Here is a 12,714-nt window from a genome sequence, read left to right as displayed (position 1 = left end):
TTCTCATGTAATATTTGTTGTTTTGTGATTGACTAATTTTACTCAGCAAAATGTCCTCCAGGTTCATTGATGTGAGATGTTTCACAGGTTCATCATTGTTCTTCAGCATTGTGTAATGTTTCATATTGTGTATGCACCGAAGCTTAACCATCTTTCTATTGATGAGCATTTAAACTGTCTCCATCATTTTGTTGTGTCTCTTGTAGACAATATATTGAATAATCCTGTTTTCTTATCCATTCTGCACTCTGTCTCTTGACTGGTACATTTAATGAATTTATATTCAGTGTAATTATTGGATGTGTCTCTTACCAACTATAGATTGAAGCATCATGTTTTCTTGTCCATTCTATTCTCTCTGTCTCTTGACTAATTCACTTAATTCATTTATATTCAGTGTGATTACAAATAGGCATTCTTTGATTGGTGTCATTTTGCTGTGTGTGTGCTTTTATGGTGCTGCTGATTTCTTTGTTCCACATAATTTTCTGTGCTAAATTCATTTTGTTTATGGATTTTATTTTCATTTTCATTTCTGCTGTGCTATTGTTTACTAAATCTTTCTGATTTTCCACTTTTTTTATTTTTCATGTGCAAGTATATTAATTTTCTTTGGGTTACGCTCAAAGGAAATTAATGAAGTAATTTTTTTCTTATTTTAAACATCGGTTTTATCTTGAAATCTGCATGATTTCCTTGCCATTTGAAAGTACTGTGTCTTCATTATTCCCTCTTTTTGCTTTGTAGTAGAGTTCATTATAAATTGTTATCTCCCTATTTTCAGTCTGTAGCTTTGCTTTACTTTAAATAATTCTATATCTAGATTTAAGGAGCTTTGGTTGCATAGTGGTTATGACTAGGGCCGCTAATCTCAAGGTCATCAGTTTGAAACTACCAGCTGTCCTGCAGAAGAAAGATGAGGCTTTCTATTCCTGTAAAGATTTGCAGCCTCGGAAACCCTATGCAGGGTCTCCATGAGTCGGAACCGACTCCATGGCACATAACCACCATATCTGGAGTTAGTTCTGGATGGTGTTGTCATCAGCTTTAATCTCAGGTTGTTATCTGCTGCTGTCTGTTCTCAGTTCAAAGAACAAATACCCTTTAGCTTTTTTAATTTTTTTTTTTTTTTTTGTAAAGTTGGTCTTGTCATTACAAATTCCTTTAATTTTTGTTATCAGGAAATATCCTAATTTTGCCATTGTATTTGAGGGACAGTTATGCTGAGTATATGGCTCTTGGTTAGCAATTCTTTTTGTTCAGAGTATTGTATATGTTGTTCCACTGCCTTCTTGCTGAGAAATCAATGTTTCTACTGAGAAATCAGTGTTATTGGTTATCTTTTCTAAGTAACTTTTTGCTTTTCCCAAGCTGCTCTCAGGATTCTTTCCTTGCATATGGCTTTGGAAAGTTTGGTTATATGTCTTGGTAATTTTCTTTTGGCGTCCATCCTGTTTGGGGTTCACTCAACTTCTTGTAGTCTCCTCTTCTTTCATGATGTTTGGGAAGTTTTCTTCCAACAACTCTTTGACAATTTTCTCTGTGCTTTTTATTGTCCCTTCATGTACTAGAATTCCAATTACCAGTTAAATTGTTCCTCTTCATGTCCCACATAGCTTGTAGATTTTCTTTGAACTTTTTCATTCTTTTTCCTGATTGTTCTTCTATCATACTAGTATTGAGAGATTTATCTTCAAGTTCAGTAATTCAGGCTTCCATTGCTTCAGATCTACATCGTTGCCCTTCGATATATTGTCCATTTCTGAAATCTTAGTATTACTTTTCTGGATTTCTAATGGGAGGTTTTGTATTGCTTCAAAATTTGTATTTATTTTATCGTTTGTTCTTGTAATGTTTTCTTGAATTCACCTAAAGTTTTTTTCTATGTTCTCCTTGCTGTTCTAAATCTTTCTGTCAATCCTTTAAAGTTACTTAAAGATCATTCTTTTGAATTCTTTTTCAATTATTCCACTACCTTTTCTTCCTCAGAAACATTTTCTGATACAGCATCTTGGTCACTTATTTGAGCCATTCTCTCTAGTTTCTTCCTATGAGTTAAAATTACCTGTTTTCTCCTGAGTACTGTGACATTGATGTATTTGTGTTTAATTGATGATTGTATGTAGATGTGTTCTTAGACTCTCATCTACTGTCTCCTATGGGCGTAGTTAGAGAATATAAGTGTGTACCTCAATCTCATTCACTGTTCATGCACCTCAGTTTAGGGTGTATTGGCTGCTGTTTATTGTTGATCAGGTGGTCTAGGAGCTGTTATTTGCTCTTGTTCAGTGGTTGGAACTGCAAAGGGCATGGTTGTGGCTGGGCTATGTGGATAAGATTGTCAGATAGGAAAAAGAAAACCTCTCCCTGCCACACATAAAATAGAATAAACCAACAAAGAGCCAACAATGAAAACAGAAAATAATAGAGTAAAAAGAAATTAAAACAGATAGCAACCAGACAAAAAGTCTATAATAATTATAAAGACAAAAAAGGGACAGGGAGATAGAGCTATAGAATAGGAAAATAAGAAAGAAAATAAAAGGAAGACATTTAAAAGAAAAACTTAGAAAAACCAAGAAGAGGAGAGAGAAAGAGAGTAGTAAAGTAGCAAAAATCAAATGAGCAAAAAAGAAGAGGGGAAATGAGAAATGGAGGAAAACCAAAAGATAAGATTGACAGGCTAAGAACTCAAGGGACTAGAAGGAGAAAGAATAAACAACAAAACTGCAAAAGGAAAAAACCAAACCCAGAAACCAAAATAAAAAACCAGTGCAGCTGTCAGGTCTGGAGAGGAGAAAATGCTGTGGGGCTCTTGCAAGCCACAGAGCTCACAAAGTGTGGGAAAGGTTTGACAGCAATGTTCCTGGCCCTCAATGGAGTTATTACCTGTACTCAATGCACTCAATCCAGAAGTAGTTCCTGGCGGCCCTTAATGGAGCATGTTTCAGTGTCTGTTAGGACCACAGGGCAGCTGTGGGCAGGGTGCCTGGTTAAATACTGGTCTGGTGGCTCTGTGGGTTTTGTAAGCCTGGAGTCAAGTCTGCCTGACTCCAGACACCAAAGTTGTGCACCAAAGTGGTGCAGCCAGTCACTGCCTCACATCATCACTGCTCCCAACCACATAGTTGAACCCCCAGAGAGCAGGGTCTGTGCTGGGGGTGGATGAGAGTGGGAGCTGGCCACACCTCTTGGGACAAAGAAGGAACCCGTGCCTTTCGTGTCCCATGTATGAATCTGTTCTGCCAGGCCTCCTTCTGTTGCCAAAACTGCTCATAAGATGTTCATGCCTCATCGTCTGGCTGTCTGTTCACCATTCAGTCTTTCGTCTCTCCCCACGATTTCTCAATTTCTTCCAGCAAGCATTCGGTCCACTTTTCTAACCTTTCCTCTGAAGTTCAACGTTCCAGGATTTTCGTTTGTGTCAGTTTCATTTGATCTCTGGTATCTTTGCTATAGAGGGTTTGTGTAGTACAGCTGTCTCATCTGCCATCTTGCCAGAATATGGTGGGGCACTGCAGGATAATGCACTGGACCGCAAGGTTGGCTGTTCAAACTCATGCTCGGTAACCATTTACAGGGTCACTATGAGTCAGAGGTGACTCGATGGCATTTATCAACAACAGCTTAGGAAAGTGCAGGAAGAAAGTCCATTTTCAGAATGAAGTGCATTTCTGTAAGTTATTTACAGTTTTAGTTCAGCTTTTCTTTTTTTTAATATACAATGAGTTTAATCAATGCATATACAGAAAGATAGTGTCAATGGGGAAGTTTAGACCTCTTGGTTTTTAAGAGGGAAAAGAATTTTGCAGTTTAAAAAGAGCATACATCCTTGGGATTCAATGCTTAAGTGTTTTAAGATTGAAATATTGGGTTTACCAGATAAGCCCATGGGAGTCAAAGCAGTCCATATCTGTGCATGCTGATGAACTGGTGTCATACAGTGGATTTAGTTGATATGACTCTTCTTTTCATAATTCCAACCAAATGACTGGGTGGGGCCATGCAAATAGATTGGACTGTCTCTAACTGGGAAATTGGTCAGTTTTGCCATTTTACTGGATTCATAAGCAGAGACATGATCCAAGAACCATCAAAAAGACCTCGAGACCCCTGCACAGAGAAACAGCTGGGCAAATAAGGCAGCAGAGGCAGTAGCATGGAGAGACAGAGCAGCATATTCCCTGACTCACACACCACCGAGCAAAGCTGAGCACTTTTGAACAGACTGGCTTGCAGAATATGTCCTTTGGACATTCATCTACATTAATAAAGGAATTTTGTAGGACTAAGCAGGACAGAAGTCCTGGGGCCTGATGGCTGAGCAGCTGAGAACAAGAGTGAGGCCAAGAGTTAAGTGTGCCTGCAATATGGCCGGGAAGAGGACTTCTGGACAAGAAAACTGCTGTATTCTGAGTTGTTTCTGATCCTGAATTGTACCCTATTTACTTCCCTAATAAACACCACATTCATTAATACTGTCTGTGAGTTCTGTGTTGCCATTGTCGTGAATTCTCAAACCCAGCAGAGGAGTACAAAGTGCCATGGGAGGGGTGGTTAGTGTCAGGATAGGGTAAAGAAGCTTAGAGGGTGGAGGGATGTCTGACATCTGCTTCAGAGGAATCATCTTTGTACTGATGCGGCGTTTGAGTCTCCTGTTACCTCATGAAGCCAGAAGAGATGAGACATGGCCTCCATGCCAGTTTTGCAACTGGCATGTTGCAGTCTGCTGGAGTCTTTGTAAGATTTCTAAAATTGTTTTGCAGAGAAGAGCCCAATGCGCAAACAGCTTAGGTGGTTGTGCTTCTGGGAAGAGAACAGGTTGTCAAGTTCTCAGTCAGTAAAGGTTTGAGAAACCAGAACTACAGGAATCCTTTGAACATTTCCTAATCTGTAGATGTGCTACAAGAAAGTACGGGCAGCTAGCTCCTGGCCAAGTAGGAAGCAGGTTTTAAAAGCAATGCCAAAACTGAGAATTGGCAGTATCGTACTCCCAAGTGACTAGGCAACATTGTTCAAGCCCTCCAGGTCTTCCTGTTTTGTGGAATTCACAAATTTCTTTACAATACCAAACAAGCATTGTAGCAGATTAGGACCTTGATTTCAAATCCATTTCCATTTAGAATCCACCTAATCTAACTATGGAATTAAATACTCCTGTATTTACATTATCAAGGAGAACTGTTGGCAAAGGAGTTAAGTACTCACCTGCAACCAAAAGGTCAGCCGTTCAACTCTACCAGTTACTGTGCAGGAGACAGATGTTGCATTCTACTTCTAGAACATTTACAACTTTGAAAAACCTATAGGATGGTTCTACTGTGTCCTATAAGGTTACTGTGATTGTAATTCACTCAAATGCAATGGGATGATTCTTGGTCTTATAAGCATCCCCACAGTTAATGTTTCCAAACACTGTAGTTACCCTTTTCTGATGGAGACAATAGCCAATCCTCTTTCCCCCAAAGCAATCACTGTTCTCTTATTCCTTCAAAACACTATCACATTAACCACCATCTTTTCTAGCTTAATACCAGAAGAACTAAATGATTCCTGGCCACCACTACCAAGCACTCCGATCAGGAACTCAATAGAACAATTAGAATGGGTGAAAAATGTAGAACAAAATTCAAATTCATAAAAATGATGGGTCTGGTAGAGACTGCAAGAACTGCCTAGACTATTGCCCTAAGTAATACTTCTAACTTGGAACTGAAGCCACTCCCAGAAACCACCTCAAACAAATAACACACTGGTCTATAAAATAAGCATAACATCTATGAGGAATATATATATATGTGCCTAGGACAATCATCAATATGAGACCAAAAGGGCAACATTAGCCACCACCCCCCCCCAAAAAAAAAAAAAGATGAGAAGTCAGGGAGGGGCCGAGAACCCCTGGAATGGAAACTGGAAACCCTGGGTGGAAATGTTAAGTGCGTTGACCCAATGCATGATTGCAACTAATATAATAAAACAAATTGAATATGAAGCATTGGATGGAAAAAGAATTCGCTGTGTAGACTTTCACCTAAAGCACAAAAAAATAAAACAAATCATTCACTCAAGGGATTCAGTAATGTCAACACTTTGCCTTTATTCATAGGCAATAGAACAAATGAGATGAAGCTTTCTTGCTTTGCCAATGGAGGTCAACAAATTTAGGATCTCAAATGGACTGAAGGTATGCAAAACTTTTACATATACTTGGACCCATGTGGCAGCTGTGGGGAAGCAACTTTGTGCCCATGCCACTTGGTATTGAGCATCTACAGAAAATTCATTCTCTATGTCTGAATAATATGCTAGCCAAGAGTAGTCAGTATTCCATGCTTGTTATTCTTGCAACAGTGGATTCCCGGTTCAAATTTTTTCTACATGGGAGTGTACTAGTTCTTTCTGAAGCAAATAAATTTCTTTTCTACTTGAAGATGAGAAAACTAGAAAAACCGAGAAGAAAAAAGAAAGAGAAGATTTGCAAAATGATTTCAAAAATATAACTTTGTTTAGAAAATTACCTTCTCTTTTCAAATCTGAAACTAAACCACTTTTGGTCTAGCTGTTGTTTTAATACATTATGATACAGAAAGAGAGAGTAAATATCTTAGGATAATTTGCAAAAATTCACCTTATGCCACTGGGATAGAACTTTTATTTTTGTACCATCAGTGACATTCAGTTGTCCCTTTTCTTTCTCAAGGTCAAAGAGAACTTAGTTACTGAGGTATAGTTCTCACGCCATGATCAAATCTGCATCATCAAAATCAATGGTTTAACTGGAGAGTTCATACAGTATAAATCTGGAGTGTTTTTGTTTGGTTTTGACTATGCAGACCTTTAGAGAGTTCATAATCTTGGTATAGTCAAGCTATATCGTATATAGAAGTGCCATTGACTCACTTCTGACTCATAGCAACCCTATATAAGGTTTTCGAGGAGCTGTTGCTAGTTTTGAACCACTAACCTTTCAATTAGTTGTTGTTGTGAAGTGCTGGCAAGTTGATTCCGACCCATAGCGACCCTGTATAGGGTTTCCAAGGAGCAACTGGTGAGCTTGAACCATCGACCTTGCAGTTCAAACAGCTTTGCAGTCTGGCGCATTAACCCACAGCACCACACCAGGACTCCGTTAGTAACCCAGTTAGTAGCTTCAGTTAAGAGCCCAGTGCTTATCCTCTGAAGCGACACCAGGACTCCTGTCTCACGATTATTGTGTGCTATATCATAGGCTCTTAGAAAATAAGGTTAATCATTATATTTAGTGGCATTTCTGTCTAAAGTTTTTGAACTGACTTTATTTAGCTTTGCTTATTTTTGTAAGTAATCTCTATCAGTTCTTTCATATATATTTTGTTAGGGTAGTTTTATATAGTAAAACTTTTTAAACCATTTTATTGTACTTAGTTGAAAGCTTACATAGGAAATTCATTGTCTAACCAATAGTTCATACACAAATTGTCCTGTGCATTGGTTGCAATCCCTGGAATGTGCCCACACTCTTCCTATTTCCTTCGTGGGTCCCCATGTCCATTCTTTTGGTTTCTTGTACCTCCCTGTCTTCCTGTCTTTGGATTTGGGCAAAGGCTTGCCTTTTTGTTCTCATGTCGTTGATTGTTTTAAAGAGTACATTCTTCAGGGGTGCTATTGTTTTTTTTAATAGTCCTGTCTATTGTTTGACTGAGGAGTCCTGGTGTGGTGCTGCAGGATAATGTACTGGATCACAAGGTCCGTTTGAACTGTTAGGATGGCAGTTCAAACTCACCAGCTGCTTCTCAGAAACCCTATACAAAGTCACTATGAGTGGGAACCTACTCGACATCACTTAGCAATAGCATTGTTTGACTGAAATGTGGTCTCTGTAGTGTCTTTAGTTTCAAGAAGGAGGTTATCTCAGGGGAAAAGTCTCTAGGGTTCACAACTTTCACATTTTTTCTTTTTTTTTTTTTTTAATTTTATTAATGATTGAAGGAGCTCTGGTAGCGTAGTGGTTACAAGTCGGGCTGCTAACATCAAGGTCAGCAGTTCAAAACTACCAGCTGTTCCTTGGAAGAAAGATGAGGCTTTCTGCTCCGGTAAAGATTTACAACCTAGGAAATCCTGTGCAGGGTTGCTATGAGTCGGAGCTGACTGCACGGCACACCACCACTACCATTACTGAGTGAAACCTTACAGAGCAAATCACCAGCTTTACATTAAACATTCATACATTTCATTGAATTACAATCTTCTTAATGTAACATTATTTATGCCACTTTCTCCCTATGTTTCTTGTTTCCATTCCTTCTTTTTTTCCCCCACCCTTCTGAGTTTTGTCCTTTGATAAATGCTGCCCTTTTGATCCCACATGATTGACAATTCTATGGTGTGAATACCTCACTAGAACTGTTGTACTCTTGTATCGCTATCTATTGCTTGGCTAAAAATCAGCCACTGGGATGAGTTCAGTTCCAGACCTACAGGGTGACCAAAGACCATTGTATTAGAGTTCTACCAGTCTCTAGCTGACCGGTGTGCAGTTTTTTTATTTTGAGCTTTGTTCCACATTTTCTCCCACTCTATACAGAATCTTCTAATGTGATTCCTTTCACAATAGTTGCTAGTGGTAGCAGGGCACCATTTATTTCTTCCGGTCTCAGGTTCATGAAGACTGATGTTCATGTGGTCCATTAGTCTATTGGACTAACTATTTCCAGATGTCCTCAGTTTTCACCACTCTTCTTTCCCCTGGACAGGGAGAGACCAATATTGTTGTTGTTAAGTGCTGTCAAGTTGGTGCTGACTCATAGCGACTCTGTATAGGGTTCCAAGGAGCGGCTGGTATTTGGTAATGTCCAATAAATTTTCATAATTTTCCCCCTGCTCCACCAAAGGAGTCCTGGTGTGGTGCTATAGGATAAGCACTGAACTGCTAACCACAAGATTAGTGGTTCAAACCCACCAGCTGCTCCTTATAAACCTTTTACAGGGTCACTGTGAGTCAGAACCAACTCGATGGCACTTAACAACAGCAACAAGAACATGCTTCAAAACATTCTTGGATATGTTTGCAGCAAAGGTACATACCCATGTACAGCTATCCTCTGTCAAACCCTTATATATTTGTGGGTACATTCCTACTCTCCCTCCCACACCTATGCAGCTTTTTATCTATCCATGTATCTACCTGAAAATCACTGTTATTGCCCACTACCCAAGTTAACACTTACTAAGATGTGGCGCTGTAGCACAAGCACTGAACTGCTAACCACAGGGTTGGCAGTTCAAACCCACCAGCAGCTCCTGTACAGGTCACTATGAGTCAGAATCAACTTGCCCACACTTAACAGCAACAACAACAAACCTTTTAATCAGTGACTCACTGTACCTTCCCTCCTGCCCCTGGTAACTATCAAAGAAGTTTATTTAATATGGACATTTTTTGTGAGTTTTTACAACAGTGCTCTCGTTCAATATTTGCCCTTTTGTGATTGACTAATTTTACTTGGCATACTCGAGGTTCATCTTACAACAATGCTCTCTAACAATAATTGCCCTTTTGTGATTGACTAATTTTACTCAACATACTCCAGGTTCATCCATGTTACAAAGTGTTTTGCAGATTTATCATCTTTCTTCAACATTGAATGATATTCCATTGTGGTAGGTACCAAAGTTGGTTTATCCATTCTTCCATTGATGAGTATTTAGGTTGTCTCAATCTTTTTGCTGTTGGAAGTGCTGTGATGAACACGGGTGTGCATACATCTATTCATGTCACGGTTTTTATTTCACTCTTTCGATTTCTTGGCTGCTGTTTGCATGCTCATTGATTGTAGTAAAATGTTTGCATGCTCATTGCAAGTAAAATGAAATCCTTGAAAATGTCAATCTTTTCTCCATTTATGATGATATTGTTTATTGGTCCAGTTTTAATTATTTTTGTTTTCTTTACATTGAATTGTAATTCATACTGAAGACTGTAGTTATGATTTTTATCAGTAAGTGCTTCAAGTCCCCTTCACTTTCAGCAATCAATGTTGTATCATCTGAACATTCCTGGATGTTATTGAATCTTTCTCCAATCCTGATGCTGTGTTCTTACAGCATACAATTTGAATAAGAGTAGTTAAAGGGGTCAACTGTGACATATACTTTCCTGAATTTAAACCAATCAGCGTCCCCTTGTTCTATTGGATCCACACCTCTTAGCCTATGTACAGGTTGTACATGAGCACAATGAAGTGTTCTCCAATTCCCATTCTTTGCATAGTTTGTTATATCCACACAGTCAAATGTCTTTGTATAGTCAATAAAACATATGTAAGACATCTTTCTGGTATTCTCTGCTTTGGGTCAGGATTCATCTGAAGTCAGCAATGATACCATGTCTTCTTCTGAATGGGGTTTGAATTTCTGGATTTTCTCTATCTGTCATTGCTGTAACCATCTGGTAATCTTAGAAAGGTTAGTCTGTAAAGTTTGAGCTATAGTTTTACACAATAGAATGACATTAAGATTTCCTGGTAAGCTTCCCAAAGAAAATTTTGTGCCATAATACATGAATGTTGCTGTGTTTATGTTAATGTACAATTGGAGATTTTGCAGCTGAGGCACATAAAAGCAGATACTGGTTCTGCTTATATATAAAACAAACACCATGGGATTTGTTTCCTTGGCATAAAGATCTAGAGTTTGGTTTCATAGGTTTTTCAGACAACTGGCCTAATGTTGTTGTTAATGTTCTACTTCCTAGTTTGTTGCTAGAATTCTTACTTTCATGTAAGTAAGAGTAATCCAGATTGGCCATTGGCCTTAAGTGTCTTTTTAAAATTTGAGCTTTTGGAAAAACTACAAAGTGATTTCTAATTCTATAGCATTGTGATTTTTGAGACGATGCTTTGTAGTACTTGTGTATTAAAATGTATCGAGGCTTGCTTTATGGCTTAACATATTGTCTTTTCTGGAGAATGTTTCATGTACTCTTGAAAATAATGTATACTGTACTGTTATGTGAAGTGTTCTGTATGTAGCTATGAAATCAAGTTCATTGTATTATTTATTCTGTATCTTTTGTTGAGTTTTTTTTCTAGTTCTATCCTTCATCAAAAGAGGTGTATTAAAATTTCTTACTATTACTGTGATGTTTTCTATTTCTGTCTTCAATTATGTTAGAGTTTGATTTATGCTTTTTAGGTCTCTTTTTTTGGACATATAGATAATTATCATTTCCTTTTGTTCAATTGACCCTTTACTCATTCTATAATGTTCCTTCTTTCTCTCTTATGGTGGTTTTTGCCTTAAAGTCTATTTTATCAGAAATTAATATTGCCACTCCTGCTCATTTTTTGTTGCCATTAGCTTAATACATTTTTTCCCGTAATTTGATTTTTAGTGTATTTTTCTCTTTGTGTCTAAGGTATGTCTCTTTTAGATAGCATATTGATGGGTCCTGCTTTCTTATCCATTCTGCTATGCTCTGTTTCTTTAATGGTGCATTTAATCTATTTAGATTCAGAGTAATTATCAATGGGTATGAACTTATTGTTGTCATTTTGTTGTTTCCTTTTTTTTGTGTGGTGCTTCTGGTTTCTTTGTTCCACATAATTTTCAATGCTGAGGTCATTTTCTTTGTAGATTTTCCTGTCATTTTCTTTGTTGCTATTGCTTTATGATTTTCCTCTTTTTTATTTTATTTTTTTGAGACAACTTTTTGATGCTACCCTATAATTTATTAATTTCTTCCTAAATTTAAAACAATATGTTTTATCTTTAAAGCTACTTGACTTCCTCCTCATTTGCAAGTTGTGTAATTATACTATTCCATATTTTTACTTTATTTTTTTTTAATGATTTTGTTTTGTTACAAAATTTTTATCTTCCAGACAATTATATATAATATCTCTGTTTCCCTATATTCAGTACTCTGTTCAGTGATACTTCTGTATCTGTGTTGACTTCTGGATTGTATTGTCATGTATGTTAATCTCAGGTTGTTGTATTCTGTTGTTGGGTTTCTTTTCAAAGACCTCTCCTAGTATTTTTTGTAAAGTTGGTTTAGTTTTTACAAATTCTTTTAATTTCTGTTTATCTGAAAATGCCCAAATTTCATGGTTGTATTTGAGGAACAATTTTGCGGGGTATATGATTCTTTCTTTTTTCTAGCTTTTTATTTTGACTTAAGTGAAGGTTTACAGACAAGATCATCAGTTTTACATTAAAAGTATCTTACACTTTGTTTCATCGCAATGATTGCAATCCCCTCCATATTACAACAGTTACACACTTCCTCCCTGTGCTTCCTATTTCTATTCTACCCACCTTTCCATCCTTCTTAACTTTGTCCTTAGGTAAATGTAGTTCTTTTGATTTTGAATTGTTGACCATTCCATGGTGAGCATACCTTGCTAATGCTGTTGTTCCCCTATATACCTATCTACTGCTTGTTTAGAAATGGAGCCATGAGGGTGAGTTCTTCCCAGATCTAAAGGGTGCTTGAGGACCATAGTCTCGAGTACTTCCAGTCTCTTTCCGACCAGTAAATCCAGTATTTTTAAAATAATTTTGAGTTTTGTTTTACATTTTCTGCCACTTTATCTGTGACCTAATAATATGATCTCTTTCAAAGAAGTTGGTAACTGTTATTGTTGTTGTTATGTGCCATCTAGTCAGTACCAGCTCATAGTGACCCTATGTACAAAAGAACGAAACATGCCCGATCCTGTGCCAACCTCA

The 12,714-nt window shown here is 37.6% G+C and overlaps 1 pseudogene; it reads right to left on the bottom strand.

The window, feature by feature from the left end:
* Nucleotides 1-12,485, bottom strand: part of LOC102816760 — a 42,841-nt pseudogene extending 30,356 nt beyond the window's left edge.
* Between the last annotated feature and the right edge of the window lie 229 nt (nt 12,486-12,714).

Source organism: Chrysochloris asiatica, unplaced genomic scaffold (assembly GCF_000296735.1).
Source record: "Chrysochloris asiatica unplaced genomic scaffold, ChrAsi1.0 scaffold00109, whole genome shotgun sequence".
NCBI classification, from domain to species: Eukaryota; Metazoa; Chordata; class Mammalia; order Afrosoricida; family Chrysochloridae; genus Chrysochloris; species Chrysochloris asiatica.
Note: the sequence above shows the minus strand (reverse complement) of the source record. Positions and strands in the feature narration are given on the sequence as shown.